The 17924-nt window shown below is 39.3% G+C and overlaps 1 long non-coding RNA gene across 3 annotated transcripts in view; it reads right to left on the bottom strand.

The window, feature by feature from the left end:
* Nucleotides 1–17924, bottom strand: part of LOC110598231 (uncharacterized) — a 400762-nt gene that overhangs the window by 81066 nt on the left and 301772 nt on the right. Inside the window, exon 7 of one of the 3 annotated variants that reach the window (XR_013437201.1) lies at nt 14026–14136. The exons of the other annotated variants lie outside the window; for them this stretch is intronic. This is a non-coding gene — a long non-coding RNA (uncharacterized LOC110598231). The remainder of the gene's footprint in view (nt 1–14025; nt 14137–17924) is intronic. 3 annotated transcript variants of the gene reach the window in all.

Genomic DNA, 17924 nt, shown 5'->3' with positions numbered 1-17924 from the left:
ATTCACTCAATACATTTATTAAGCAAGCATATATTAAGGACCCTATAGGTTAAAATGCTCTTTGTGGAGAAGAAAATTAGTATAAATCTGGAGGTCACTGAAGCTTGTCGAAACCACCAGAGCCAGTGAGACTAGAACAACTCATTGTTCCATATCATCTCCCACAGCAATAGCAGGTTGATTGAATCTAAAAGAGAGAGGTCAGAATTCTAAACTGGAAAAGAAAGTAATTTGCAAAATACAAATTGCATTTCACTTCTCTATCCTTCTTATATACATAAGCACATCAGGCCAGAGCAGCCCAACAGAAGAGAACAAAGCTGTTGAGCTGAGCATCTGTGTTGAAATGCTGACCCCTTGTGTCTAAAAGACATTAAATCATGGGATTCAGTGATCAGCCACTTAACCTGATTTTTCAGCTGTGTTTGTGTAAATGATAATAAAAGAACCAATACAAACCATTTCCAATATAATTCAACCTGGGAAATCATGCCTGGCTCAAAAGATATATGTTGGATTTGCTTCCATTGACCTCAGCCTACCTGCCACCCACTTCCTAAGTTTTAGTCACCTGCTCCATTTCTCCCAGGGAAAAAAAAATCATCAAAAGCAAATTAAGCCAGCCTATCAAAACCAAGCAAAATAAATAAATAAATAAGAACATGAAGAAAAAGTAAAATATGCTTAACTTCTCATTAGGTCACAGTCCAATTAGACTATTTGCTCAGCCTGCAACCTGATTCTCATTCATTCTAATCTGATTTTTTTTTTCCCATGGGATATGGCAGCTATTTGCTTTTATGGTTAATACATCAGTTTATACCTCATAACACTTGATTGATAGCTTGGAGAACAAACTGGATTAACATTCAAAAATGAGAACTATTGTACATGAGGAAAATCATATGGGAGAAATTGTCCAATCTTGCATTTGTGTATATATTTGTTTGGATTATATGCTATAAGAGAATAATCTTCCATTGTCTTTCCACCCTAATACTGGCTTCTTTTCTAGGTATACTATCTCACCAGCAGAAAGTGTCTATGAGTCCTCTTCATTTTTTTAGGGCTTGTTGTTCTGACCTTAATCTTGTCCCCTGGTCACATTCCAAAGTACTTGAAATGTGGTTTTGCTTTTAAGCTACTACCCTGACAAAAGCAGAGCCATTAGTTCTATTAAGGCCACAAGGGTAAACTGTAAAGCAATATTCATGTGCAGGTTTCAGTCCAAGTCTTCAGTCAGTCATTAATTCATGAGTAAGTTTTGAGCACTCATTTCTCCAGGTGCTAGGATGAATAAACAGAAATCCCTACCTTCACAGAGCTCACATTCCAGCTGGAGAGAATAGTAATAAACTTAGAGCAAATTAGTAGATTATAGAACACAAAGTAGCAAGATAGGGTAGGTCAGCAGGAAGAGTTACAGTTTTAAATACAGCATTGTATTAAATCTGAGATATCAATATTTGTAAATCATGCAATTATTTTGGGGACCACTAAGAAAACTAATGTCAATTAAGTTGTGCTTCATTCCCTAAAATGACAGTCTTGCTGCTTTTAGAAACATTCATTTCTTCTCAGGGACTGGCAGTTTCTTCCTCTGCTTTCAACTACAATGCTTAGCAAATTATAGGCCATACTTCATGTATCTCTCAAGCAAATGAAATTCAGCTTTTTCTACTCTGGGGCAGCCTCCTTATGTAAAGCACTCAGTTGTTGCTTTAAAGGGAAGTCAAGAAAGAGTAATGTAGTAGCATCATTACTGTAAAAGCTAAAGGATATTTTAACTCTCCCTTCCACCCTACCAAAGGAAAAAAAAGTAGAAAGGACCTAATTTAAAATATAAAACAAAGCTTAACATAAAATATTTAGTATCTTTTTTAAAAAAGTAATAAATTATCCTGATTTTCTTGTCTTATCATGAATAATGATAGTATTTATTTTGTCCAGGTGAAATCCATTTGACAAATTGCAATCTAGATCTGAGGTCTTCTGAGGACTTCAAATTATTCACTAGTTTACCCTCAAAGAATTTTCAAAATCTGTGTGTGCCTTATTTTTTTTTTTTTTTTTTTTTAGTTTTCCTGGAAAAGTAATTTTTTTTGTGTGTGTGTGTGTGCCTTATTTTTTAACTGAAGTTAAGATTTTCATCATCATTTAAATAATTGCAAATGATGTATGGGTGTGTTGTAAATGTTGCTATTTTAAAATAAAACTGTCAGAGCTCTTTTTAGAGATAGGGAATTGTGATCATTCTTCTAGTGACAAAATATTTGCTTCAAAACTAAATGTAAGATCATTGCCCTCTTCCCACGCCTTTCTTCACACACAATAACTTTTTGTCTCAATGTTCACAGTATCATAATTTTTAAAGATACTTTAAGTGGTAATGAAATCAACTCATGCAGTACCCAAAATGCACTTAACTCAGCAATGCTAATGTGAGCAACTACAACCATGGTTCTGTGGGCTCAGGGTATTGGTAGGGTGGCCAACGTGGTGAGAAACACATTCTGTCTTCAGAGATGTGGGAATATAGCGAATGTATAGCTTAGCATTAAGGAGACATTGCTGGTTGATCTCCTTGAGAGAGAAAAACATGGATAGCTATGAGGAAAGAGATAATCTATGCCAGAGAGAGGAAGAGAGATATTAATTCAGTCTTATGGATGTGTCTAACTGCCTTTCTGTTCTAGAATTAGAAATTATCCTTTAACAAGTCACCCAACATACCTGAAATCTGGGGCTGTCTTAAAGGAAGGCAGCCAGTGGAAAGCCAGGTTGCAATGGGTCTCCTAAGGACTGTAGTTTCTGAAGCTGTCTTCCCAGGTCAGCAGCATTAGCCTCACCTGAGCACTTCTTTGAAATGTAGATTCTCAGGTCTCAATCTAGGCCTGCTGAATCAGAAGGTTTGGGGGTGGGTTCAGCACTCAGTATCTTAGCAAGAGCTCACAGATAAATTCAGTCATTCCATTCATTGCCTGTTATCCTATTTGTTTGTGTCCACATCTAAATGTCCAGCAGGCTCTTCTCAGGTGTATTCACCTGAGAAGAAACCCTATGTATCTGCTTGAGCCAGAATGTCCAGGACAGCACTCTTTAAGGTCATCTCAGTGGTGGCAGCAACAGTTCCAACTACCAAGAATTTCTAAGAGGAAGATAGATCCTGGGGAATGAGAACCCTGGATTCAGTTCAGTCTCACATGAACAGTGGTACACTACCACCCTTGTTGTTAAGCTTAGGGGATTTGAGTTGGTTTTACTGAGGTATTATTTTCTAAGGGGAAGGTAATTTGGGGTTGGAAGAAGGTGTTAATAACACTACATCCCTTCACAATATCAGATCTTAAATTATACTACAGAGTTATAATAACAAAAAAGGCATGGTATTGGCAGAAAAATAGAATTGAAGACTGAAGGACTTAAAATCACCATACTAGAGTGATTTAGACACATCAGTGTTTCTAGTAGCTCAATTCACAATAGCCAAGCTATGAAACCAACATAGGTGCCCTTCAACAGATTAATGGATAAAGAAAATGTGAGATATATATACAAACATACACACACACACACACACACACACACACACACACACACACACAATGGAATATTAACCAGCCTTAAAGAAGAATGAAATTATGGCATTTAGACCAGTAATGGATGGTGCTAGAGAATATCATGCTAAGTAAAATAAGCCAACATTCAGGACAGCACACACACAAAAAAAAACCAAAGGCCAAATATTCTCTCTGATATGTGGATGCTAACCTATAACAAGGGAGGCAGGGAGGGGAAGTATAGAAGTTCACTGGATTAGACAAAGGGGAATGAAAGAAAGGGAGAGGGTTGGGAATAGAAAAGAGTAGAATGAATTGGACACAACTTTCCTATGCTCCCATATGAATACACAACCCGTAAACTCCACATGATGTTCAACCACAAGAATGGGATCAAAATTGTCATGGTTGCACCCCATGCATGCACCCTACTGTGATGTATATCTAAAAACAACAACAACAAAAATACCACAACATCATAAGAAGAAAGAAACTTCTTCCTTTTTAATTCTCCCATATATCTCATGATGCCTGGAGAAAGTCACCATTCAGTATCTTTGTCACTAGATTTCAGAGACTACTAAGAGCCTTCAAGCTGATTCAGTTCTTACTAACTAACTCCACAGTCCCAGAGATTCATAGCCAAGATGACTGAGTTACTAACTCATTAAAAATTAACAGAAATAAAATTGAACAGACTGGTGCTGCTCATAACATGCTAACCAGCAGGGGGATGTTGAGAGCAGAGTGGCTCATTGCTTTCAGTAACAAGCTCCTTCCACACAAGGACCTGAGCGGAAAGGGAGCTGTTTGCCGGAGGCATCTAGAGATAAATGCACACTCCTGTAGAAAATGTTCTAGATCCTGGGAAGACAACAGCACAAATTAGATAATATTATGTCCTTGTTAAATCTGTACATAATTTGTGTTGCAAAATATAACCTTGAGGCAAATAGCAAAAACATAGCTTGGCTGGATTTTCTTCTTTCTCTTAATATTGACTATTTAAAAAATGAAACAAAAAACTTCATTAGTGGTATTTTCCTGTTAAAGTCTTTCTTTTTCTTTCTTTTTTTCCTCCCACTACTGAGGATTGTTTCCAGGGGCACTCTATCACTAAGCTACATTCCATGACCCTTTTTTATTTTTAATCTTAAGGTCTTTTTAAGGCTGAGCCTGACCTCAAACTTGTGATCCTCCTGCCTCAGCCTCTTGAGTCATTGAGATTAAGGGCATGTGACACACCATAAAGCCTTTCTGTGATACTGTCCATGTTAAATGGTTGTGAGTGTACCCAGTCTTTGGAGATTGAAGGAGCCCACTCTACAGAGCTTGAAGACTTCTGTCCCTTTTCATCTACAGCTTTCTGTCTTTAGTAGGACCCTGGGGAGATTTTCATATAGTCATGCTAGGGAGCTGCCCACACTCAGTTTGCTGGTTTTCCTTAGTTCTTTGTAGTGTTAAGTCCAGTGAGTCACCTACCATCTCTACCTGCAAATGAGACATAGAAGTGTATGTGCTGGCAACATTTAGTCCTCCTCCAAGGATGAGGACTGGTATGTATTTCTGCATTTGACAAGGGCATCTTGTATTGCTTGCCTCCATACCTGTAACTTCAAATTTTATGTTAAGTGTTCGTGTCACTTAAACTATATGACTATGTGTCTCTGATAAGACAAATCTGAATCTTTCTATACTTCCGGGTTTTCCCCTACTCACCGTGTGATTCACACTTAGTCACTTAACTCCCCTGCTCTATCATTTCTTCTCCATCATGTGCACTGTTGGAACCACTAACCAGTAAAGAATAATACCTTGATTTTACAAAAGGCTAACCTTCCAAGGTACAGACTTCCTGAGGCATGGGGGTGAGCTTCACAAACCCCAGGGATGAAGGTTTTATTATGCGTGCTGTTTTTACATTTGGATTCTGCGTTACAGATGCAGCTACAAGGTACAAGATGTTTAAATAATTTATTGGGATAGTATGTTATCATATTTTATTTAAAGCATGTTATCAAAAGCCTCTGGTGGTTCTCTTCTGACACAGGCTATCCAAATCAAGTTGATGGCTAAAGTACTTCACTGTAGTAGCTGGAAGTAGTCAACCATGTTAGTAATCACCAGGAAAGCCAGAAACCTGGCCTCTCATTATTTTAGCAGGTGCTGGGAAAGATATTTTGTTACTTTCTTCCTAAAATTGCTTTTTTTTCCAGGATAAATTCAGGTTCTGTCCCTGTTGATGAAGTTTCGTAGTTCCCACAGCATATACACGGCCGGCCACTACAAACAAACAAACAAAAAAAAAAAAAAACAAAGAGCTGGAATGGCACAGAGACCAGGACAGAAACATGAGAACTGGCCTTGCCAAGGTGCAAAGGTCAGAGTTGAGAACTCCAGGAGCCAAATCTCTGAGTCTCTAGAGTACAAACAGCCAGGCAAAAGTTCTCCCTGGAACAGGGTGTTCTGCTGCATTTTCAATAACCCCGCCTCTGGGCCTCTGGGTCTCTGGGCAGGGCCTCCACTGCTCACAAAGCACCTCTTCCCCAGGGCTCACCTCTAGGAAGAGGACAGAATAGACTCCAGAAAAAGCAGCAAGACCATCACCAAATCATATTTATACAGACCGAAATTGAATCTCTCTAGACTAAAATCTCAGAGCAGTTGTCTTTGTGATATGATCAACTCAGAGTGCAATACTTTTTATTATCTAAATATTCCTATCAGGCCCTGAGACTTGCCCATGTTGTGGCCATACCCAGTGAAATTTGTAACTTCTATTAATTAACAAGGGTTACAAAGGAAGAAGGATAATCAGTGAAGCAAAGCATGAAGAGAGCAGAAATAAAATAGCATAGGAGAGCATACACATTAGGTCATAAAAGAAAGAACTACGTAAAACCAAGCAGAGTCTTACCCTCAAATATTTGAAACTGAAATTTGAAATGCACAAATGATTTGAGATGCAAGAGCAGAATAAAAAATAGATCCTTTTCCCTTTCTTTTGGTTTCTCTTTCAGTGTTTCAGCCTAATACTTATTAGATGATACTGAAAATTTCTTAATGATCGTTTTATAACAATTTTTGTGATACAATTTTCAGAAATAAAAGAATATTATCAGTGATGTATACAGTCCTTTCATTTCTCATTTGAAACTTACTTCCTAGCTATGCCTCTAGCAAGGAATTCAGAATAGATGAGGCTGAGACAATAAAGAAAAGAAAAATAATTTTTTAAAGTTTCCTTAGCTTTGGAAGCATAAGAAACAAAGTTTCAAGTACTAATTTCTTGTATGTTCTTATAATGCTTGGACTACTTTCTTGGTTATATCTCTCTGATAATTCCCAGAGAATTTTGTAAAGTCATAGGCAGTAAGCTAATCAAGAGAGTGGTAAAATAATTGAGTTTATGTCAGAAATCTGTTCCAAAGATTTTCAGATCCTGAGAAAAAGATTTGATCTCTCCAGGTTGCTCTTTTTCCAAAAGAGAAGGCCAGCACTGAACTTAGCAGTATCTTTCCTCTATGGAAGAAAATGTCCAAAAAAGACCTTATACTACATAGAAATGAACATCATGAGCATAGTATGCAGATGTGGAGATTTATATCACAGAAGATCCACCAGCATACCCACGGGAATGAAGACATCATCTCCAGTGGCTGTGTTTCTGGTTCTGTGACATCTTTCTCCCAGGGTAACTATGGTCATGAATGTTATCTGAATAATTTCTACCTTTCTCTGAATAACTAGAAAAGTCTCAGGAGTCCATTGACACACTAAGATGATAAAGTATGTAAAATGCAAATTTATATAGTCTTATGGTTTGGCTATGAGGTGTCTCCCCAGAGTTCCTGTGTTAATGCAGAAATGTTCAAAGGGAAATGATTAGATCATGCATGAGAGCTGTGACCTAATCAGTCCATTCTAGTTTGAATGGACTGGGAGGTAATTCTAGACAAGTGGGGCATGGCTGGAAGAGATGGAAACTGGGGTATTCCCTGAAAGGGTGCATCTTTCCTGTAGCCCCTTCCCTCACCCCCACTCCATGCTTCTGCTTCCTGGCTGCCGTGTCTTGAACAGCTTCCCTTTGCCACGTTTTTCCACCATGATGGTCTGCCTCACCATGGGCCCAGAGCAACAGTCCGCACACCCAGGTCTAAAGCTCTGAAACTGTGAACAAACATAAACTTTTCCTTCTCTAAGTTGTTCTTTTTGGGTGCAATGTAATGTAAAGCAATGTAAAGCTGACTTTACATTGGGTGCAATGTAAGTCAGCAATGTAAAGCTGACTAACACATAGGATCAATTGCTATTATATAGCTATACAGAGATTATAGTTGGTTCTTATCAAATGAAAGACTCCCATTTCTTTCTCTTGGTTGAAAACAGGAGAGGGGAAATCAGGGTAAATGGATGGGGCTTGCACTAGAGCTTAACAGCAAATTAAAATGTGTGTGTGTGTGTGTGTGTGTGTGTGTGTGTGTGTGTGTGTGTGTACTCATTGCTGCTTTCATATTGGAACAGAATCTGGAAACCCCAGAGTAAGTTTTACTTTTCTTTTAGCTCAGTTTTAGTTTTAGGTTTTTATGGTGTCAGGTTCAAATTTGTCATTGTTGCAAACACAATTTTCTTTTCATATACTCTTCATTTAATATTGTAGAGACAAATGTAAACTCATAATTTCTGTAAAATAGCTCTTAACTTAGTATAACATATTTACTGGGTGAATGAAACTCTTCCCAGATTTATTCTCTGAATATTTTTTCTGATGATTCACAGTTTGGGGGTGATATTTTCCACTCCTTGATGCATAGGTGAAAGATCTAAGTCCTCAGCCTGAGGACCAGGACCAGAACTAGTCTCTGAACTCCAAATCCAGTGCTCTTTGAGGTACATCATTCGCTTCCTACTGAAGCACTACTCTTTTTTTTTTCTAAAACACTACTCTTGAAGTCAATAAAAAAGTGTTAATGATCTTCAAACCCAGGTTGAGACAAACAGTAATGGTAAAGGTTTTATAGTAAAACCTCACACAAGAGACTGCAGAACTCCTTGCAGTGTGGCTTGGAAATGTGTCTTCCAGTGGAAGGCACTAGAGGGCAGTGCACTCTTCAGAACACATTGGGTCTAGACGAACTTCTGGAAATGAGAACCTACATTGTTTGGCAGACTTATTAACAGCTTTAAAAACAAACAGGACATATAAATAATATAGGCCTAGTAACATTTTTGGGCTGTGTTACTGGAGAACACAACTGAATAGGTATTTAGCTGTAGGCCTTTTCTTCTCTCCATCCCTAGGCATAAAGATATATATATCTCAGTTGGCTGGGGATGTAGCTTAGTGGTAGGGCACTTGCATGTATAAGACCTTGAGCTCAATCTCTAGTGCCATTACCCACCCCCACCAAAAAGAATTAGTAAAGTGGAAGCAAAGAACAGAGAATAGAATGTTAGCAGAAAAATACTGCTGCATGAGTCTTGCTGAAGTGAGTGGTGAGGAGTGGCAGGAACCAAAGCTTAAGGGTGAGCAAGGGACAGTCACAGAGGGTGTGCATGCTGAGAAAGAGGTTACACTTCTGTGTGAAGATTTAGAATAGCTTTAGCTAAGAGGGACAGAGATAGATTTACACTTTATACTTATCACTCAGGAAGCAATGAAGGGGAGCAAATCTAGAAACCAAGAGCTGATTAGGAGCCTGCTATACTGGTACAAATAAGAGAAGGTACCTTTGAGATAGAGTATTGGTGGTAAGGAATGGAGTATTTGAGAAACACAGAGGAGGAAAAAACATCAGGATCTGATGATCAGTTGGATGAAGAGATTGAGGAAGAGAAAAAGTCAAGGCTGACATTTTATAACTTCAGTTACTGGGTTAAAAAAAAAGTGACACATAAATAGGGATTGGAGGGAAATGCTACATTTGGGTTTTGAGGAGTAGATTCAAAAATATCTAAAGAGTACCAGAGCAAAGATGAGTAGCAGGTGATGAAATTGTTGAGTCTGAAGCTTGCAGGAACAGTCTGAGTTGGGATTGAATGAGTGTCATTAGCATACAGGTGGTAGTTGAAATGCTGAGAGTGGATAAATTCACCCTTGAAGAGTTATCAGAACTGAGAAGAGCAGTGGACTGGTGGGCTGACAACAGACACCTGGGTACCCAGTATGTAACTGGTGGGTGAAGGGAGACGAGCCCAAGGTTTAAAAGAAACAGAAACAAGACAAACCAAGAGAGTATAATACTGTCAGGGACAATGGAGCTTATAATAAACACTGCCAAATGCCCTGGAAATGCACAGCAAGATAACAACTGAAAAATGTCCATTGTACTTTAGAATTAGAAGAATTCAGGTGGCCCTAACAAACATAGCAGGCAGACTGCAGGGGGTGCAGAGTGAATGAATGGCACATGAGTGGTTACTCTTTTAAGATGTTTGGATGAAATAGAAGAAGAGGCAGGACCCTCTCAAGGGGACAGGTGTCAAAGGTAGATTCACTTTTTCACAAATGGGAGGGAAACTAACAAGTTTAGTCTGAAGGGTACATATCCCTGCAGGAGCAAGGTTAAAATTTCAGGAGGGAGGATGACTGGAGTCAGCTTGGAACAAAAGGGGGCATCAAATCTTTTAAAACTGGAGTAAGATAATGAAGGGTATGGTTGCATCTCAGATTTCAGGTGTGGGGAGGCAAAAAATTGAAGGAGCACTCAATTGTCTCTGTAGCAGGATACCTTGTTGAGATATCATTTTAGATTACTCTTAATATCATAGTCTAGTATAAGACTAATCTTTCTACAGCATATTATAGTAGAATGGACAAGTCAGCCTTTGTGCTGTGAGCTCCTGGTCTTGAATCTAAAAGTGAAGATGACTTTCGTGTTTCTGGACAAACAATGAGTTTGGAGGATACCAGAGTAGGAATTCCCTCCTGGCTTTTGTTTAAAGTATTATTTAATCAGAATTCTATAAATAGTCCTCACTATACATACAACATGACTATGTTCATACCTACCCAAGGAGATAGAGGAAGTATTGAGGTTGAAGGAGATGAATGATAGGACCCTGGGTTGAATTTTCTGAGACAGCAAAAGTGGCCAGTGGCAACAAGTTGTTCAAGTGGCACACAGCCAGGCCTTCCAAGCCATTTCCTAAAGATGGCAGGACCTCTGAAGGGCTGGCACATCAATGTTAAGGGTCCTGAGCTCTCGGTCATGAGCACCAGGGCACCTTCCTCATGTTGCACCAGGGATGAAATAGGGATAGGTGGGCTTTGGAATGGAGCCTCAAGCCTTTGAATAGATGTGCTAGCCTGGACAATAAACAAATTAGCAATGACTGTAATAGGCTGGGAAAGGGAGGTTTCTCCCCCAATTTTCTCCTCCAGGGATGCCTACCAGCCCCTGGAGAGCAGAGCCTGTAATAATGATTACTGAGCATTGGCGCTCTGAAGAAAGAATTTTGAACTTGAATTTTTTTTAAAAAAAATGAGATATGACATTTTTTGAACCTGAGTATGTTGAAGAGACTTCATCCTTAACACATGCCAATTTTCTTGCTGAGGCAAAGCTACACCCGCTTCACACATATCTTACAGACAAGTATAAGACTCAAAGAGGCTGAGTTTTGCAACTAAAACCACACAGCTCATCAGAGCTTTATCTTGTTCTCTCTTATTCTGTGCTAGTTAAAATAGGTGCCCTTTCCAGTAGCTGCCCACCTGAGCAATCACAGCATGATGTCCCTTCTTCTTCCTCTGCTGTTGCTCTACACAGAAGTTGCCCTCACTTCAGGCCTCACCACAAAAAGCTTAGACTCTCCAGCTGCCTCCCCACAGCTAACCTTTGGCCACAGGAAGGAAGAATCTTAGCTTTGGACCATTTCCTGGCCCCACCTGACACCTGGATGCAGCCCCAGCCAGAACTAAGAGGTGTGCCCTGTGCAGGTAAGAAGACAACAGAAATCAAAGGACTGAGAAGACTCATGGGTTTGTTTTCCCTACCATCCATTCCATTTAGACAAAAGGCAACAGAGGCCTCCCAGCAGGCCAGGAGCTGACCCAGTCCCTTAAGACACTACATCAACAGGAAAAGGCTGCTCCTAGTTTTTCAAAGTCTTTTCCAAACACACAGCTCCTCATCTGACTATGCAGAGAACAGCAGAAGCTTCCCCTATTAAAACCCCCACTAAGAACACCTCGTACGGGTCATTCTAACTCTGGCACACACACAATCCTGGAAGTGCAGACAGAGGCATAAGAGCCCTGAACTCTTGTCCCCTGTTAACTGGGTCACCACTTCATGCTGAGGGAGGAGGAGGGGACAAGAAAAATTTGCACTTAGCTGATGGGCTATTAATGGAATCAGGGAATGTCAAGTAGAGAAGCTATAAAAACACAAGGGCTTCCCCTATAAAATTGGCAGCCCAAGACCCAGAACCTTTAGAAATGAAAGGCAAATGACAAGGAAAGCAGAAATTCACACACTGAGTGAAATGGCCAAAAGGAAACTACGTGGCTGTGCTCAAGGTATAGATGTTGCCTGAATCAGGATCCCTAGTCAGATGGGGAAGGAGAACCTGGGTGGCTGTTCACACACCAAATCCCAGACCCTGTAGGGGAGGCTGTGGGGCAGCGAAGGAGGTGCCTATGGAACTCCTCAGGAACCTAAACAGTGCCAGCAATTGGAAGTCTTCAAGAAGACTTACCCCCTCACTTCTTATTCCTAGATTTTCATGCCATTGTTGCTCTGTCCCCAAATCTGGCACACACTCTCTGCAGAATTTATTTTCAGAGTACATAATCATCTTGACTTTAGCAGTTTATATGTTAATTTGTATCCTCACCCACTACTGACAACAAGCAATTCTAGTTGTCTATCTATGATTAAACAATTTATTCAGGTCAGAAAAAAAAAAGTCCGAATTGATTTAAAGAAAACCACCCAAGCAAAATTAGCCAAGGTTATATGCAATAGCCTTCCATCTGGGAAGCAGCCCAGGATACTCCCAGATAAGAAGCAAACTCAGCTGCAGTCAACTCTGCCTCAACATGAGGATGAAAGAGAAATGGAAACTTAAAACACTGTGTTGTGATAAACTGTGAGTTCTCCTTCCCTGCATGGATACCCTGAAGGTTTGCAGTTTGGGTTTGTGGGGGAGGTGGTGTTGTTTTTAATCGATCTCTTGGCTAAATTTTCCTGACAGTCATATTTTATTTCCTTACCTTACACTGGGGGACCCTGAGGCCTCCTTTATCCCAGATCACTGCCGGGACCAGTGATTATGTGAGCTGTGAAGGGCTTCTGGCTCCTAATGAGACCTCCTACAGAAGGATCTACAAAGCCACAGGAGTGACTCGTGCACCTTTTGCCAATGTCATGTTGATAACGTGACATAAAACACACTTTAGCCTACAAATGATTGTATTCTCGTCTTTCCTCTTCATCTCATCATCATTTAAGGCTGAAAAAGCAAAACCAGTTAGACAGAGATTTAATCCATAGTAATCTCTGCATTGAAAACCCTTCCAAATCAGTGACATTTCTGTCTACAAACCTACCAGGCAGGGACAGTAACTTGACTCAGTGCCAGAATAAAGTTGAGTTTCAGTAAATATTTAATGTTGTCAATGAAATGTGAAATAATTTCTTTAAATTCTGACCTTTGATTCAGCTAGTTTCTTTGCAGAAGGTAAACAGAAGCAAGAAGAGGTAGGACTATTTTTGTCCTGGTGAGCATATAGAAACAAGAGAAATAAGCCGCAATAAAACACAAGCAGTGATCAAGCTAAAAAACAAGAATGACTTGGCAATTTGTTTAAAAGAGATGAAGGTTTTTGTTTTTTTTAATCAATTGACCAAGTTTATTAATGCTATTGGTGTAGTCCATGCCTGTGTCTCTTGGTTGCATAATTAAGAAGTCTGGGATCCTGTATAATTACCCTTCTGTCAACTCCCATCTCCCCCTTTGGTTTGTTTTTATGGTGTTCTGCATGTAAACAAGAGAACAGGAATGAAACATATGACCCAGCATGCAAGGGAAGAGAAAAGAGAAGTAAAAGTGGAGATACTAGAATTGAGTTTGAGTCTTTCTCCAATTTACAACTGGAAGGTTTTATAATCTGGGCAAGCCACTTCATCCCCCAGGCTCTCAGTTTTCATGTAAAATAAGATAGTAGAAATCTTGAGTCATGATTTCCTAGGCACAAGTCCACAGTTCTGTAAGGGTTTTACATAAAACTTCTAAAATTGAATACAGCATGTGGATTGTGGTGAATATATGCTTGTACTTTTCTTGGAAAAGAGTTCATAATTTTATCTGATTTGCAAGTGTCAACAATGATTGTTCTAGATAACATTTAAGGTCTTTTCCTGTACTTTCATTTTGTTATTTAACAGACCAAAAAATCACAGGAAGTAGTAAAGAGGCTTGGATGTGAGTGACAGAAAATAGGCACCAAAGTTTTTACCTTATTCCTGTACCAATGCTGAGCACCCATGGGTTCTTTACACTCTCCCAAAGTCACTCCATGATCTACACAGCCATAAACAATGGGCCAGCTCCACAGAAGATGAGAACCCTGCATACACAATACAGGAAACATTACTTTTACTGTTAAGAAGTCAATAAAGAATCCTTGGACATTCACAGACTTGATTTACCAACTCCCATCAAATCTTATTTCATTAACTTTGACTGAAAGGAAGACCTTTCATGACACTATCAAGGGAAGCTTGAGAATGACAGAAGACATATACTGATTGTTAGAAGCTTCTTAAAAGCATAGCTTTGGTTGCCTTCTAAAGGGACAGAGTCAATAACCTGATTAATAACTGGAGAAGAAGGGGGTGAGAAGAAGCAATTATGAAATGATAAACTAGTTACAGAATGAAACATTTAAAAATCCAAAGCAGGCACATTTGTCCATCAAGTGAAGACCCCCTGAAGATATCATCATGATTACTTTGCATTTACTCAGATAGAAGCAGGCACTAAGCCTTCTCACTCTTTGTTGGCACAGGGTCGGGGCAAGGGGTGTCTGGGAAAGGACTTCTGTTCTGTCCATGTCCTAAAGCCCAGCTAACTCTTCACCAACAATGGAGAAAAGATGTCTTAGGTGAATCATATAAATCTGTTGTCTTTATAAATTAAAAAAAAATTGGTTAAGTATCAACAATTCATATGGTTCAACCTAATATACACATTACCCCTGGAGAGGACATTCTAACCATTTTGGCATTGACAAGGTGTTCCTGACTCATCGTTCTTTGGCAGAAATAATCAACACTCAAGAGGAAAAGACAAAGGACGGATAATTTACTGCCACATCAAGTTGGACCATTCTTCGTGATTAAAATAATATCTTAAAGAGATAAAAACGTTCAATTTCCAAGATATCTTTTAAGCCAATCCAGAAAATAGAGATATACTCCTCACAGAATTCAATTTAACAAGTCTATGTCCAGAGCCTCATTCACACATAATATAGATTGCTGAGTAGAGGGATATTTGCAGGGTTTCTTGAGATTAATTTGATAAGGAAAGAGAAATCCTTCACTAAATGGGGATCAGCTAACCCATAGGAAATTCTTGCTAACAAAGCAAGACACTAGGGTCCTCAATACCACGAGCAAACTTGTTAGATCTGACAGTAACCATTGTGGTTATGTTTAGAACAGAAAAAATGTTAGGGGCATGAAAAGTAGACTGTGACTTATCATGCCTGTGTTCCTGGTTATTGAGCTTCCTTAAAACCAGCTCTGGTCTGGCTATTTCTGGCTGCAGCTCTCCCTAGGGAAACCAGACAGGGGAGCCTGCATGCTAGCAGGGTCACCAGTGAATTTACTGCTTCTGTTGGCAGGAATAGGGCTCTTCTCAGTTGGCATTACAAGCAAGGCCCATCTGTTTGTTCAGCTTTTTCCTGAGGGGTCCAGAAAGGACCTACTCAATCTTGTAATGAGGTAAAATCCCTAATTTAAAAAAAAAAAAAAAAAAAGAAAGAAAAGCTTTGAGATTGAGTCAAAATAGTAAATCAAGAGACATGATATTTTAACACTCATAATTTTCATCAATTTAAACCTGCATCTATGTTGTCACTTTCTGAGAGTTTTTCCTCCTAATAAGGAGGTGACTTGCACACCCATCCATATACATGTGGTTCAGGGAAGACTCATAGTCTTTACTGGATTCTCAGTTATTATCAGTGAATCCACAAATATTGATAATTATATTAGTATGTAGTAGATTTAATGAAAGTTTGACTATTAATTGTAATAATACTTTTAAATACTGCTAAAATTCTTTACCAAGAAAGAAGAGTCAAGACATGTTCTTGCCAAATGGGTTGAAAAAAAATTGATAAAATTATTTTAAAGATGCCAAATGCAACATAAATAAAGCTTTTAGCAATAATATACAAAATACATAATATATTTAATAACTAGTATGGGGGTGAAGAGAGGATCTCAAATGGAAGCTGGAGAAATCTAGGGTGATTTGGGGAGCCAGAACTTTAGTTAATAGCTTTTTGTTTTGTTTCATTTGTCCGTGTTACAGAGGGAAGGGAAGGTATAGTAAGTAGAGAGCGAGAAGAAACAGGAGAGGGCACGCTTGGCAGTTAGTGACCATAAACCAGCTAGGCTGGAATGGTGGGTCAGATCTTTTCTGGCACAAGGTAAGATCTAGCTCAAGTCTTTAGGCAGAGGTTCTGAAACACTGTTGGAGGTCATGCGCCGTTTTTCCAGCAGGGCGTCAGTGCGGAAGACTGATGATGGGTGAACCTCTCACTCTACTAAGGTCATTGGCAGAGAATCCCCCTTGGTTTCTGCTGTTCTGAATATAGAAAGTACACAAATGTCCAGAAGGCAGGGAATCTAACAGCAAAAGAGAATCAATTTTGGAGCAAGCCCACATCCAATAAAGGAGAATGGGAGAGGGGAATGGAAGAAAGAAAGGAAAGAAGGACAGGTCAAATTCATGCTTCATGCTTCTGACCTGCAAAGAAAAATCACAAGATAATTCCATTTAGCAGATTTACAAATTCATCCGGGCTTTCTGGGCAATTCCCTGTGGTCTGGGAGCTCAGTAAGTGCCTTATAAAGTTGACCCACACTTTGAGTTTTTAGCATTTTTCAGAACAGCAGTTAAAAATAGCAGTTGGGATCACAAGAATAAATGTTTTATAGTCAATGGAAAGGTTGAGGAAAAGCCTGCAGCACAGGATGAAAGAAAAAATAAACAAAAGTCAGTAATTTTATCTTAAGTAATTTCTTTCTCCTTCTATATCCTTGAGTTGCTGATAAAGATTGGGCTTATTGGGATCATCTTATGGAGACAGCAGAATGGCAGTCAAGCAGAGTATCACCTTCACAGTACCTAAGAGTTGTATACCCATCTTATAAACTGTAGAGCATTTTTTTTGTGGGTTGTGGTTTTCTTTCTTTCTTTTTTCTTTTTTTGGTAACAGGGTTTGAACTCAGAGGCACTCTACCACTGACCCACATCCCCAGACCTTTTGATTTTTTATTTTGAGACAAAGTCTCATTAAATTGCTTAGGACCTCACTAAGTTGCTGAGGTGAGCCTTGAACTTTTGATCCTCTTGCCTCATCCTTCTGAGCCACTGGAATTACAGGCGTCCACCACTGCACCAGCCAGTAAAGCACTTGTATTTAAAACTCTCATGAATAGGGAAAGTCAACAGGATGGGTTTTATCCTCAATATGGAGATTTCAAAGCTCTCGGCACATCAGAGGCTGCCCTAAGTCATCCCCAGAGAAGGTAGCTAAATCGATGTTCAGACCTCTAGTCCAATGGTCTCTCCACCACAAAATTGTTTCCTCTACTTTAGAAGCACAACACAGTTCAAAGATCTTTATGAAGAGAACCTTCTCTTTTATTCTGTGCTAATCCAAGATGCCTCTGTGTGTCTTGAAAACATTATTTTGATTCTAAAAATACATTTCTAGCTCACTATTCCACTGAGGTAAGGCCAAAATATGGGTGATAACTCTGCCTTTCTTTCCCAAAGGAAAAGAATTAATGCTCTCAGACATCCTTTGCATAAAATTAATGCACATATCTCCTATGCAAAGGATGGTGCTGTATACTTACCATTCTTAGAACTCAGAAAATAGTCACTCAAATAGTTTTCAAATGTTCTGTGAATCAGATGAGGAATCTGGTAGTATATTTCTCTTTGAAAGAGGAGTCCTTTGGTTACCAGAGTTATCACACCAATCCCTGCTTCTGCTTTCTAGAGGCCAATGCAGGGAAAGCCATGCTCTTGATAACAAATGTCCCTTTTTGAGAAGTTACCATATGCCAAGGACTCTAGGAAGTTCTTCATACATGCTGCCTGATTTACTCC

This window comes from Ictidomys tridecemlineatus, chromosome 1, assembly GCF_052094955.1.
Source record: "Ictidomys tridecemlineatus isolate mIctTri1 chromosome 1, mIctTri1.hap1, whole genome shotgun sequence".
Lineage (NCBI taxonomy): Eukaryota > Metazoa > Chordata > Mammalia > Rodentia > Sciuridae > Ictidomys > Ictidomys tridecemlineatus.
This window is presented reverse-complemented; position numbering and strand designations above follow the sequence as displayed.